At 35.2% G+C, this 11,872-nt stretch overlaps 1 long non-coding RNA gene across 1 annotated transcript; it reads left to right on the top strand.

The window, feature by feature from the left end:
- Positions 1 to 9,840: 9,840 nt before the first annotated feature.
- LOC149945664 (uncharacterized) lies at positions 9,841 to 11,096 on the top strand. The gene is made up of 4 exons (XR_016480947.1): positions 9,841 to 9,923; positions 9,989 to 10,148; positions 10,238 to 10,343; positions 10,455 to 11,096. It is a non-coding gene; the product is annotated as an uncharacterized LOC149945664 (long non-coding RNA).
- Positions 11,097 to 11,872: the final 776 nt, after the last annotated feature.

The raw sequence follows: 11,872 nt of genomic DNA, 5'->3' as shown, positions 1-11,872 counted from the left end.
GCGAATTAATGAAATATTTGAGTCTGTCCAATTCTCGAGTTTCCGGCGCTTTGATTACGACCGACGCTTCGGATATCGTACTTTGCAAGGTTAATTCTTTTTGGTCAGACATGGCGGCGGTCACTAGCGAATCAGATAGCGGGAACGGTGATCGAAAGGGCAACCTTTGTGGATCATTTATTTGTTCCCAGTGGCCGTATAAATCGTCCCAGGCACGCGAAGACATTTCAAAGACCTGATGTGTGATTTTATTGCATAGAGCTACAGATATATCGAGTTCAGACGTAAACCCCGTAGTAACGAAAAGCTCGGATGAAAGTGAATACCGAGGGTTAACTTTCCGCTGAGTCGGATCAAATTTAGACATTTTAGTGGACCCTGGAACGTTATCTACACAGCTTCGTTTAGACATGATGCTCGAGAAACGGTTTGTAGTGTACTGCCGATGGATGACGGGGATGAATCCCTTATATAGCGATAATAATTTGATGACGTAATCAGGATGACGTAATGGGTTGACTCAATGACTCACGCGATTAGTCAAATTTTGCGGTGTTATGTGTATAGCGACGGCCATATTGGTAAACCAAAGAGATAGAAATTCTACAAGTCCCATTAAAAGTAAAATCACCGCGATTAGTAATGCGTTTTTAGGATTGTTCGCGATAAGGCGAGTAACGGGAAAGGCGGGATCGTCCCTATTCGGTAGGGCTGGTGGAATCATCTGACATGATGTTATGCAAACAGCCAGTAGCTATAAACCCGAGTAATGGGCCCCCTACGGCATCTGTCAAACACTTTTTTCCACGTGCGAGTGGTGTTATGAAATAAATCCAAATAGTTCAATGGGTCGAGCCCTTTGTGTATCTATTCATAACTATTTTCACCGACAAACACTTTCCCCGTGTAACATTATTTTCAAACACTTTTACGATGCGCAAATCTATCCGTCTTACGGAATATCGGCCCTAAGGGGTAAAGGGTAGATAGAGGATGGCCCTTGCCCCCAGCGCGTAAAATAGACACAGCGGGTGTCCCCTATCGCTAGCTAAAAGTGTCGTTTTTACATCAGGTGTGGATTCTTCGCGCTAAAATGGTTATAACAAACGATTGTTCCCACCAAAAATGTAAAATCCATCTCCGCTGTTCTCGGATGAGGACGTAGCCATTTAAGTTTTTATCAATTTTTATATTTTTAGCTTGGCGATGTATTCCAAAATTAAATGGTAACCAGTATGCGTTACAATTTCAAGATGCAAGATACTCGAGAATGGTAAAATAGTCTATAGTTAAAGTTAAAATGCGAAAACTATATTTGTATAGTCGAAATTTATTTTAACGTATTAAAATAAAAATTCATCTTTCTGACAAGAGTCTTACCCATCATACATACACCATCTAATCTGGAATCTATGTTTTACAATTGGAGGAATTCGTGTTTACGATAGGCTCTTTTTTAACGTAACTTAGTACATTAATTGAGTATTTTGAAATATTTTAATATCGGAATTTTTTTTGATGTATTAAAAGTAGAGTTAAGATGCTTTTATAGTATTTCCTATGTATTAGCATATCTGAACTTGCGGTTCAATTTTGGGTACATGGACCACTTACACGCTAATGATATTCAAATGAAGTTTAAAAATATTTCCATTTGAACGAGTCCCTCTTTTTATATCAGCAAAGTACTGAACGATTCTATCTTATGGATTTAAATAGTTCTAACAATAGTACAACTACAACATTTGAGAAAGACACTTTTCCCATTGTGAAAGTGGAATACAAAATAAGAATCACTTCAATTTAAAACGCACTTTAAATTTAAGTATAGACTATTTTACCATTCTCGAGTAACTCTTTTTTTCTTTAAAAGCTGAAGAAATATTAGAAACGACATCAGTGATCAATTAATTGTTTCCGAGTATGACAGACGATTTTTGATATTAAAGAGTCATTTTTCAAAAGTAAGATTGTTTTCGGTTATTTTTTTTTAAAGCTAGCTTAGAAATCACATTATTTTTATATATAATTATTTAGTTGTAATGTTAATTCTTAATTACTGGTAGCCTTCACTAGAAACTATTATAAGAATTATATATGAATTTATAACCAAGCGTGTATTTACCACTAGTGAATGCAATATCAGTCGAAGAATTGAAGAAAGACGGAATCACGTCATTATTAAGAACTGGTGACTACTTCTGTATATATTGTGACGGTTCAGTTTTTCATGTTCCAACTGTCGGACGGCTAGCATGGTACTGTGACGGATACTCAATCTGTTTCAAGTACCGTAAAGCTGTTTATTTCCAATCAAAAAGAATTCTAAGTATAAGAATTCCTCCAGGTGTATTAAAAGCGTTACCACGCATATATTTGTGTTTAAATTGTGATATGTTGGGCACTAAGAGAGCAGCCAATTTGTCATATTGCGAAGTAACTGGTGGATGTTGTGTATTTCCAAAAATTAAAAAATAATAATAGTATGTGTGTGTTTTTCTATTATTTTTCCACCTATATTTGGCGTATTGAAAGCTATTTTAACGTATTGAACGTAGAGTCAGGGGTTTTTATAGTATTTTACTACCTATATTTACATTTTGGAAAGCTATTTAAACGTATTGAGCGTACAGAGTATTTTGCATTATTTATGGTAATAAAAGGTAATTATTGTAGAAAATAAAAGATATTTTAATTAAAACATTTCGGTGATCTATTCCAAAATTAAATGGTAACCCCGTATGCGTAACAATTTCAATATGCAAGATACTCGAGAATGGTAAAATAGTCTATATTTAAAGTTAAAATGCGAAAACTATATTTGTAGTGTTCAATTTAAAAGAAAATTACTTTTTTCTGTATCTACCCTATATCATTTACATATTATTTTTTTATTCTAATTTAACCATAACTTTAAAAACGTTGCACGTCTGAATAGCTGTGTAGAGTACGATTAACAGAGATAAATATTTCTGGGTTCAGTTAATGTGATGATTCGAGTGAAAAATTTGAATATGTTAAAGTTATTGGATTGAAGGAAACTTCAGTGTTTTCAGAGTGATAATTAAGGGAAGTTGCCTTACAATATAGTTGAAAATTATCTTTGTTATTCTATGTTCCCCCGTTGAGAATGGTAGCAGGGGAAAAATAATTAGCCAACCTAATACTGTAATATATGCAAAATTTTCACTAAGAATCACAATTATTAAACCCAAAAAATATTTAGCTATTTAATTATTACCTTACAAAGCTAATTTTCCACTATATTTAAAGCCAACTTTCCTTACATTTCACTATGAAAACACTGAAGCTTCTTTCAATGCGATAACTTTATTACATACAATTGTGCCGCGTAGTTTTTGCCGAATTTCAAGCCAGCTTTAGCGTAGACAAAGATCGTAACGTGTAATTATGCGTGGATCCGAGATTTTATACAATCCGAGGTAATCTACGTTACTTTAACAACCAATATTCTATGACGTCAAAACACTCAAATCCATGTTTCAAATTCAAATTAACCGCGCAAAACACTTAAGTCTATGTTTTCATTTGAATTTAAATTAACGGCGCCGCGCCCCAGACCGCGTCCCCCGGGAAATATGATCTGCGTTATTAACTTTTCAATTTATTCGCCATGGTCTCTACAAACCATAAATTTATCAAAAATAAATTGTTTTACCCTTAAGCGTTTTTTCATCCGCTATTAGAAAAAAAAATGTACTGTAAATAGAAAAATAAACCGTTTTTATAATAAATTCGGCTCTTTTTTTCCAAAACGACACATTTAGCGAGGGGGACACCCGCTGTGCCTATTTTACGCCCGTGGCTAAGGGCAATCTACCTTTTACCCCCTAGGTGGGGATATTCCGTAAGAAAGTGTTTGAAAATAATGTTACAGGGGGAAAGTGTTTGTCGGCGAAAATAGTTGTGAATACATACACAAAAGGCTCGACCTAATAAACCCTTAGGGTTGATAAAGAAAGGGGGCCGAGGCGGGCCATAAAACATTTTCCCCTCAAAGAAGAAAACGACCGGGGCCGACATCGTTCAATTAAGACTCGAGCGGTGTGGCCCAAAGGATTCCATCTTAAGGGGGTCTAATAAAACAGCGGCTCGTAAAAAAAAAGGGGGCCCTCGGAGAAAAGAGTTTTTTTTTCGTATATTCATCCAATTTTTCAAAAAAGAACCTTAGAGCTAGCGCCCGAGAGATATTTAATTATTTGATTTCGGACAGCGCTCGACTTCGGTGGGATAACCAGGGCCAAATTTTATTAGACGGCGAAATACAAACGGATTCTGACAGTGTTGATTTAGTGTATAAGTCCCTACGCGCCGTGGATTTCCCGTTGGACGCGGTCTGGGGCGCGGCGCCGTAAATTTAAATTCAAATGAAAACATAGATTAAAGAGTTTTGCGCGGTTAATTTGAATTTGAAACATGGATTTGAGTGTTTTGACGTCATAGAATATTCGTTGTTAAAGTAACGTAGAATACCTCGGATTGTCTAAAATCTCGGATCCGCGCATAATTACACTTTTTCAATCGAAACGTTACGATCTTTGTCTACGCTAAAGCTGGCTTGAAATTCGGCAAAAACTACGCGGCACAATTGCACGTAATAAAGTTATCGCATTGAAAGAAGCTTCAGTGTTTTCAAAGTGAAATGTAAGGAAAGTTGGCTTTAAATATAGTGGAAAATTACCTTTGTTATTCTATGTTCACCCATTGAGTATAGTAGCAGATGCAAAACAAAATTAATTAGCCAAACATATACTGTAATATATGCAAATATTTCACTCAGAATCAAAATTATTGAATCCAAAAAATATTTAGCTATTTTATTATTATCCTACAGAGCTAGCCAGAATAAGGGAAGCTTGTTTTAAGATAAGTTAAAAATGAATTTGGAAAAAAATTGCTTGAGCTTTTAAATTTACGATACAGAGTGGATCACATTTAATGTGATGATTCTGAGTAAAAAAATTTCAAAAGTCAAAGTTGTTGTTTATATTTTTGTGCTCTTTACGCCTTTTATGAAATGGGCACTTAACTCAATAACGCGTCAATTTTTAAATTATCCCGTTAAAAGCTATAATTTAAAACTTTGGTTTTTGGGTTCAATAATTATGATTCTGAGTGATAAATTGGTATATATTATAGTTATCACTTTGAAGGAAAATAGCAGGTAAAAAGACGCTTAGCCCAACTTAATACTGCAATATATATATATAAATATTTCACCCAGAATCTCAATTATTGAAACTAAAAATGTTTAGCATAGCTATTTTATTATTTCCCTAGTCAGACTTAGGGAAGGTTGTTTTAATTTATGATTCAAATGGATTTGGAAAAAATTGCTTTAGCTTTTAAATATATTTTACACGACGATGGATACCAAAATATCAAACTTAAATTTAGTAAAAGCTTGCTTAATGATTTTTTTTCACTCGTTAACATATTCAGTGGGTGAATAGAAGACTTCACTCTGAAAACACTGAAGCTTCCATTAATCCAGTAACTTTACCCAATGAAAATTTTTCATCGGGTCAATTGAACCAAAAACATTTTCTACGTTATTTGTACTTTGCACAGCTATTCTGACTTGAACCTGGTTTTTTAATGCTTGTTGAATTGAATGTATAAATTACTTCAGCTTTTATATAAATGATGTAGGTTGGATTGAAAAAAATCTTATTCAAAAGCTGAAGTATATTTTATTATTTCACACCATCACTTAAAAACCACTTTTCCCAAGTCTGATAAGCTGAGTTGGATAATTTTTCGATTCAATTATTGTAATTCTGGGAAAAAAATTGCATGTAATTAAGTTATCGCATGGAAAGAAGCTTCAGTGTTTTCATAGTGAAATGTAAGGGAAGTTGGCTTTAAATATAATGGAAAATTACCTTTGTTATTCTATGTTCGCCGTGGCTAATGTTCTTTTGCCGCGAGCGTTTTTTCTCGAAGGCGAGTCGACCGTCGAAGGGTTATATGAGCAACGGGCTCGATATCTTCGTTTGCGCGCGAGGCTACTATTGTCGGAATGGGGGATTCTGCGAGAGGAGGAATTGGTTTGTTGTGTGGGAGAGGGTGAGGACCATAAAAACATTTAAAAAGTGGAGAAAACGTGGATAAGTTAAAGGGACCATCGTCACGGTTTAAAAATTGCGCAGATTTATTTTTTAATATTTCGATGGATTCGCGTACATTAAAATGAGTTTTATGTCATTTTGGTTGAGCTAGTATGTCTATTGAGTCCCACCTAGCATTATGAATGGTAAAATAGGTCATATTTAAATTTAAAGTGCGTTTAAATTGAAGTGATTCTTATTTTGGATTCCACGTTCACAATGGGAAAAGTGTCTTTCTCAAATGTTATAATTGTACTAATAGATATTATTGTTAGACCTATTTTAATAAATTTGACGGAATCGTTCAGTACTTTTGCGGGTATAAAAAGAGGGACATGTCAGTGATCCTCTCGCCGAACTCGCAACTCCGTGGCCGTAGAGCCCCGCAGCATGCCAGTGATCCTCTCGCCGAACTCGCAACTGCGTGGCAGTAGAGCCCCGCAGCATGCCAGTGATCCTCTCGCCGAACTCGCAACTTCGTGGCCCTAGAGCCCCGCAGCATGCCAGTGATCCTCTCGCCGAACTCGCAACTTCGTGGCCCTAGAGCCCCGCAGCATGCCAGTGATCCTCTCGCTGAACTCGCAACGCCGTGGCCGTAGAGCCCCGCAGCATCCCAGTGATCCTCACGCCGAACTCGCAACTTCGTGGCCGTAGAGCCCCGCAGCATGCCAGTGATCCTCTCGCCGAACTCGCAACTTCGTGGCCCTAGAGCCCCGCAGCATGCCAGTGATTCTCTCACCGAACTCGCAACGCCGTGGCCGTAGAGCCCCGCAGCATCCCAGTGATCCTTACGCCGAACTCGCAACTTCGTGGCCGTAGAGCCCCGCAGCATGCCAGTTATCCTCTCGTCAAACTCGCAACGCCGTGGCCGTGGTGCCAAGAACCACGTGGAGAAACTTCATAAACATTCATGCGGTACCGCATAAATCAATTTATTTTAATTGGGGAACCAGCCAGTTCAAACGTAAAACAATGTGTTTAGATTAATTAATTAAGTTAGCTTTTAAAGTCTTGGTTAGGTTTAAGTGTGTAAGTTAGTAACTGTAGAATGTTGTTTAACTTTAGTTTTTGGGGTGTATAATTATTTATATTAGTGTTTTAAGGTATGACGAAACTAATTCCTGAAGTCTGTGCCCATTAATTTAATCTGTTGAATGAGTACGTCGTCTAAGCTTAATATTATTTTGGAAACGTTTCACGATTGGAGAAGGGATTTGCCCGGATGACTGGAGCTAGTTTCCATTCCAGTCGGGGGGACCAAATACGGCATATTGTGACGAGTAGAGAAGTGTTTTGGTCGGATAAACGGAGCTTGTTTCTGGTCCAGTTTGGGGAACAAATGCGCTATATTGTGACGAGTGTGGAGAAAGGGTTGGGCAAGAAGACTAGAACTTGATTCCGGTCCAGTTGGCGGGGCTAAATACGGCATATTGTGGCCGATGAAGAATGGGTTTGGCTGAAAAACTGGAACATGTTTCCGGTCCAGTCGGGAATAACACCAAATACGAAATATTGTGGCGCGTGCAGAAGTGGTTTGGTCGGATAACTAGAGCATTTTTTTTATTTAATGTTAAATCTTTGCTTCGATCTGTCCGGCAGTGGCGTAGAATAAAGGGATTCCGTGTCCCACACTTCCCCTGAATTAAAATTTAAATTTCTTCTACCACTCTGAACCTTTACATAGGCTGTCCACCTTCCTGACGAATTTATGACTTCGTCAAAGGTGTTAATACTTGATAAATGGGGTGTTCATGCTTTAAGTTATATATATATATAATATATCTCAAGGTACATGCATATTAGATTATTGCAATAAAATATGGAATCCCATAATCATCTGTCGTTCAATTAGTGTTTTAACATTGAATCTTATCTCTAATAATGTAACCCTAATGAATCTAGTCTGTAGCAGTGAAATCCTAGTGAAACCTAGTGAATCTCGTTTGTTGCAGTGTTATGCTACTGAATCTCATCTGTAGCAGTGTAATCCTAGTTAATCTTGTATGTGGCAGATTAATCCTGGTTAATGCCGTTTGAAGCAATGTAGTAATTGTAAATCTATCCTGCAGCAGGGAAATCCCACTGAATCTAGCATAACATTAGAACAGGGTGGGATTAAGGTAAAAATTCCACCTGGCGAGTTGGACTTTTGGCGCCTCGAGGCCCTTACCAGGGTAGGAATTTTTATTAGGAACGAAGAAGCTTTTATGGTCTAAGGACTACGAATATTTATGGTATAATATTATGTCTTCGGTTTTAGATTTATTAACTCAATAACTTAAAAAAAACATTACGGTTTTAATCAAGACACCACGAGTTTGAACAACATTTTGTTTGGATCGAATAACGTAAATAGCACAGATAAGCGTCCATATTAAAAGAATATAACCAAGTTAGAATGAAATATTTCTTTAACCAAATTAGATGCAAATGGTTCTGGATCAAATTAACTTGGATTTCTTATACTGGAATCAGCCATGTATGGACGAAAAATACTTTTTCCAAATGGAATAAAAAGAGATTGAATTATTTCTTTTCAATAGAATTAAAATGTAACTTGGTTAGATATTTTTATTAAAATTGGATTTAAAACACAACGTTTGATATATTGTTAATCCAATTTAAACTTACGTTAGTCAAATTTATTGTTATTTCATCCAAATTATTCGAGAAATGAGAACAGTTGGATTCATGGTAAGAAAGTGGATCCAGTCATACACTCTTAAAAACGTTGGGTTAAATGATTTTGTTTATATCATTTGTAACTACTTTCTGAGTCAAAAATAACCCAAATGTAGTTGAAAATCTTGAAACGCAAAATTTAGGTTAAACAAAATTAGGTTGTTTTTAAGATAATATAATAGCAACCCAAAATTGGGTCATACTCTCAAATTTAAAGTTCCCACGCGCCAAAGACGATATGAGCAACTAAATGTGTCCATCGAACTTGTAGTCTTTGGAAGACTGGAAAATAAGCTTTCTGCATCGTTTCCATGAGTGCTTGAAAGGATTCTTAATTTGTGATTCTAAAGGTATAGAATATTTTTAATTTAATTTACGATTTATAATTAAAATTTTTCCAATATTAATTTTTTTTATGTTGTGTTGATATTTCAGCGGAAGAACGTAATGAGCTCCCTTGTTTAAATTTTTTACAAATTACCAAGGCCCTACGATATTATTTCCAGTATGATCTTTATCAACCACATTAGTTGTTAATTTATAACCCAAAATTGAGCCATATATTAACCATATTTTGGGTAACTTATAAATTTAACCCAAAATATCGTTATTAAAATAACCCATTTTGGGTGAAAACAAAAACTACCGAAAATTTTGTTTGTTTAAATACTGGCCCAACAATAGGTAAAAAAACAACCCAATTAATTACTAAATTATAACCCAAAATTTATTCATATATTAACCATATTTTGGGATAATGCTCAACCCATATTTGGGTAATTTATAAATTTAACCCAAAATAGCGTTATTAAAATAACCCTTTTTGGGTGAAAACAGAGAGGGTAAAGTCGCTTCGCTACTGAGAGGCGTCTCTTCCTATTCCCGCAATGTTAAAATTTCGTTACCAGTTTTTGACGCACGCGCGAATAGAAGAAATTACAAATGAAGTTCAGGATCCCACTACCAGGGTGCTACAGGGTGTCGTTAGTTAAATTTTTTTAGAAGATTTTTGTTACATCCGCAATATGGCACCGATTATTTTCTTATTTCTGATACTAAAAAATTTAAATAAAATGTGAAATGGTTGTTTCATGTGAATTTATGACGCAAGTAAGTACAACTAAATATTTTTAAATATTATATTTGAATATTGAAGTGTCAATTCTTTTTAACAGCCTAAAATAATGGGAAACATAAATAGCCAAGGCCTAACAACAATAACAATAGAAATTAATATATTGGAAATGAAATAAGATCAAATAACTTAATGAAAATAAATAAGAAATAAATATATAAGATAAAGCTTCGAAGTAGTTCAAAAAAGACGAATATGAGGTATGAGTTTAGTGCTGTATCTTCATCAATTTCCTGTCCAGTCTTTTCTGTGTCTTTTTGTAATCATGATCGAGATCTTGTTTTTTCAGGGCACTGTGCATGCAAAACTCAACGAAGAAACTTATCATGTTTTGAAATACAGTCGGACATGTTGAATCTATTGATGCTTGAAACCAAGTCTTGTCAATTCGACGTGTAATAAATTTTTCCATACGCTCTTTGACATTTAGCATGTGAGATAGTAGTTTAAAGCTATAGTATCAAATACCTCATTTGTTTCTGTAATAAACTTTAAAAAATTGTCAGTAGGTACTATAAGGCTACCAAAAGAAGAGTTCTTTGTTGTTTTGAAAAACTTGAAGAAGGAGAGCACATTTGTAGGATCAATAATTGGATTGTTCTTTTTGAGTTGGCTGAGGCAAGAGGAGCATTGGTGGTTGGAAAAACAGCGATGGATTAGATATCCTGATATATAGCTAAGGACATTTTGTTTAAGTAGATTTGGACTCTCAATTGAATTGCATATGCTCTGTTCGAATGTGTTTAGAAGATGATGACAATTGCGTGTTTAAATCTAAAGTTCTTTTACCATTGTGATTAACAACTAAAGTAATGTAATTTATTAAAATTATTTATTATTGAGATAGACAGTTTCAAATTTCAATTACCATTTTCTGAATTTTCGCATGAAATACTGCTGGACAAAGTGTAATTATGTTCATCTAGAACATTCAATGTGTTTTCCTCTGAAATTGGTTGTGATGCGTTTGTGACCAACGCGCTTTCTTCCAACCCATGTTCATATGTCGCGTATGGATATGCTATACATTTTAGTATATTAATTGTCAGTAAATTTTTTAAACCACATTAAGAACCCTTAGATGTTTTTCTTTATACTTCACTAACTGTACTGGAAAATGAGTAGTGTTAATAAAATATTGTTGGCACAGCTGATGGTATTAGACTATTTTTAGTTTTAATATTCATAAAACTCGTCAGTGAAATGATTAGAGCAAAACCTATGGTTAAAGTGTAGGTATTCCGTTGTTTTATTTGTCAGATTCTCGTTTTTTACATTATCCAACTATGATAGGGAACTGAAATTTCAATAAGAAAGTTAAAGTAAAAATAAACCTATGTAAAAAACGCGTATTCACCGTTCTTTTTCCCTTGGAAACTTTAAAAATGATAATCGAGAATTCTTATTTTTCGTATTAGAGCAATTTACGGCGGAACACAATGGTCCAGGCATATTTAAAACATTTAAAAACTACTTAAAATGTAAATTAAAAACAAATCAATTTTTGCGTCGTACTAAACTGAATATTGAATCGCGCGCTAGGACTTCCATATACGCTTGCAGCGCCATCAAACGTTCGGATCCTATGGGCATTTTCGCCGAAAAAAATAAATACGGATTTTTGAACGAGAGACGCCTCTCAGTAGCGAAGCGACTTTACCCTCTCTGGTGAAAACTAAAACAACCCAATATTTTGTTTGGTTAAATACTGACCCAACAATGGGTAAAAAAACAACCCAATTTGGGTCAAAAACAACCCAATATTTTTAAGAGTGTAGTGTAAAAAAGGAAATTTAAGGGAATATGGATTATAAAAACAAGCAGAATTAAACTTGTATTTCTGGCTTTGCCAATCAAGAGTTTAGCACGCGCAAATATGGCAAATAATTTCCATGCTGGGTCGTGGCATAGTAACTTAGCGAAG

This window comes from Leiobunum rupestre, chromosome 5 (assembly GCF_980474605.1).
Source record: "Leiobunum rupestre chromosome 5, qqLeiRupe1.1.hap1, whole genome shotgun sequence".
NCBI lineage: Eukaryota > Metazoa > Arthropoda > Arachnida > Opiliones > Sclerosomatidae > Leiobunum > Leiobunum rupestre.
This window is presented reverse-complemented; position numbering and strand designations above follow the sequence as displayed.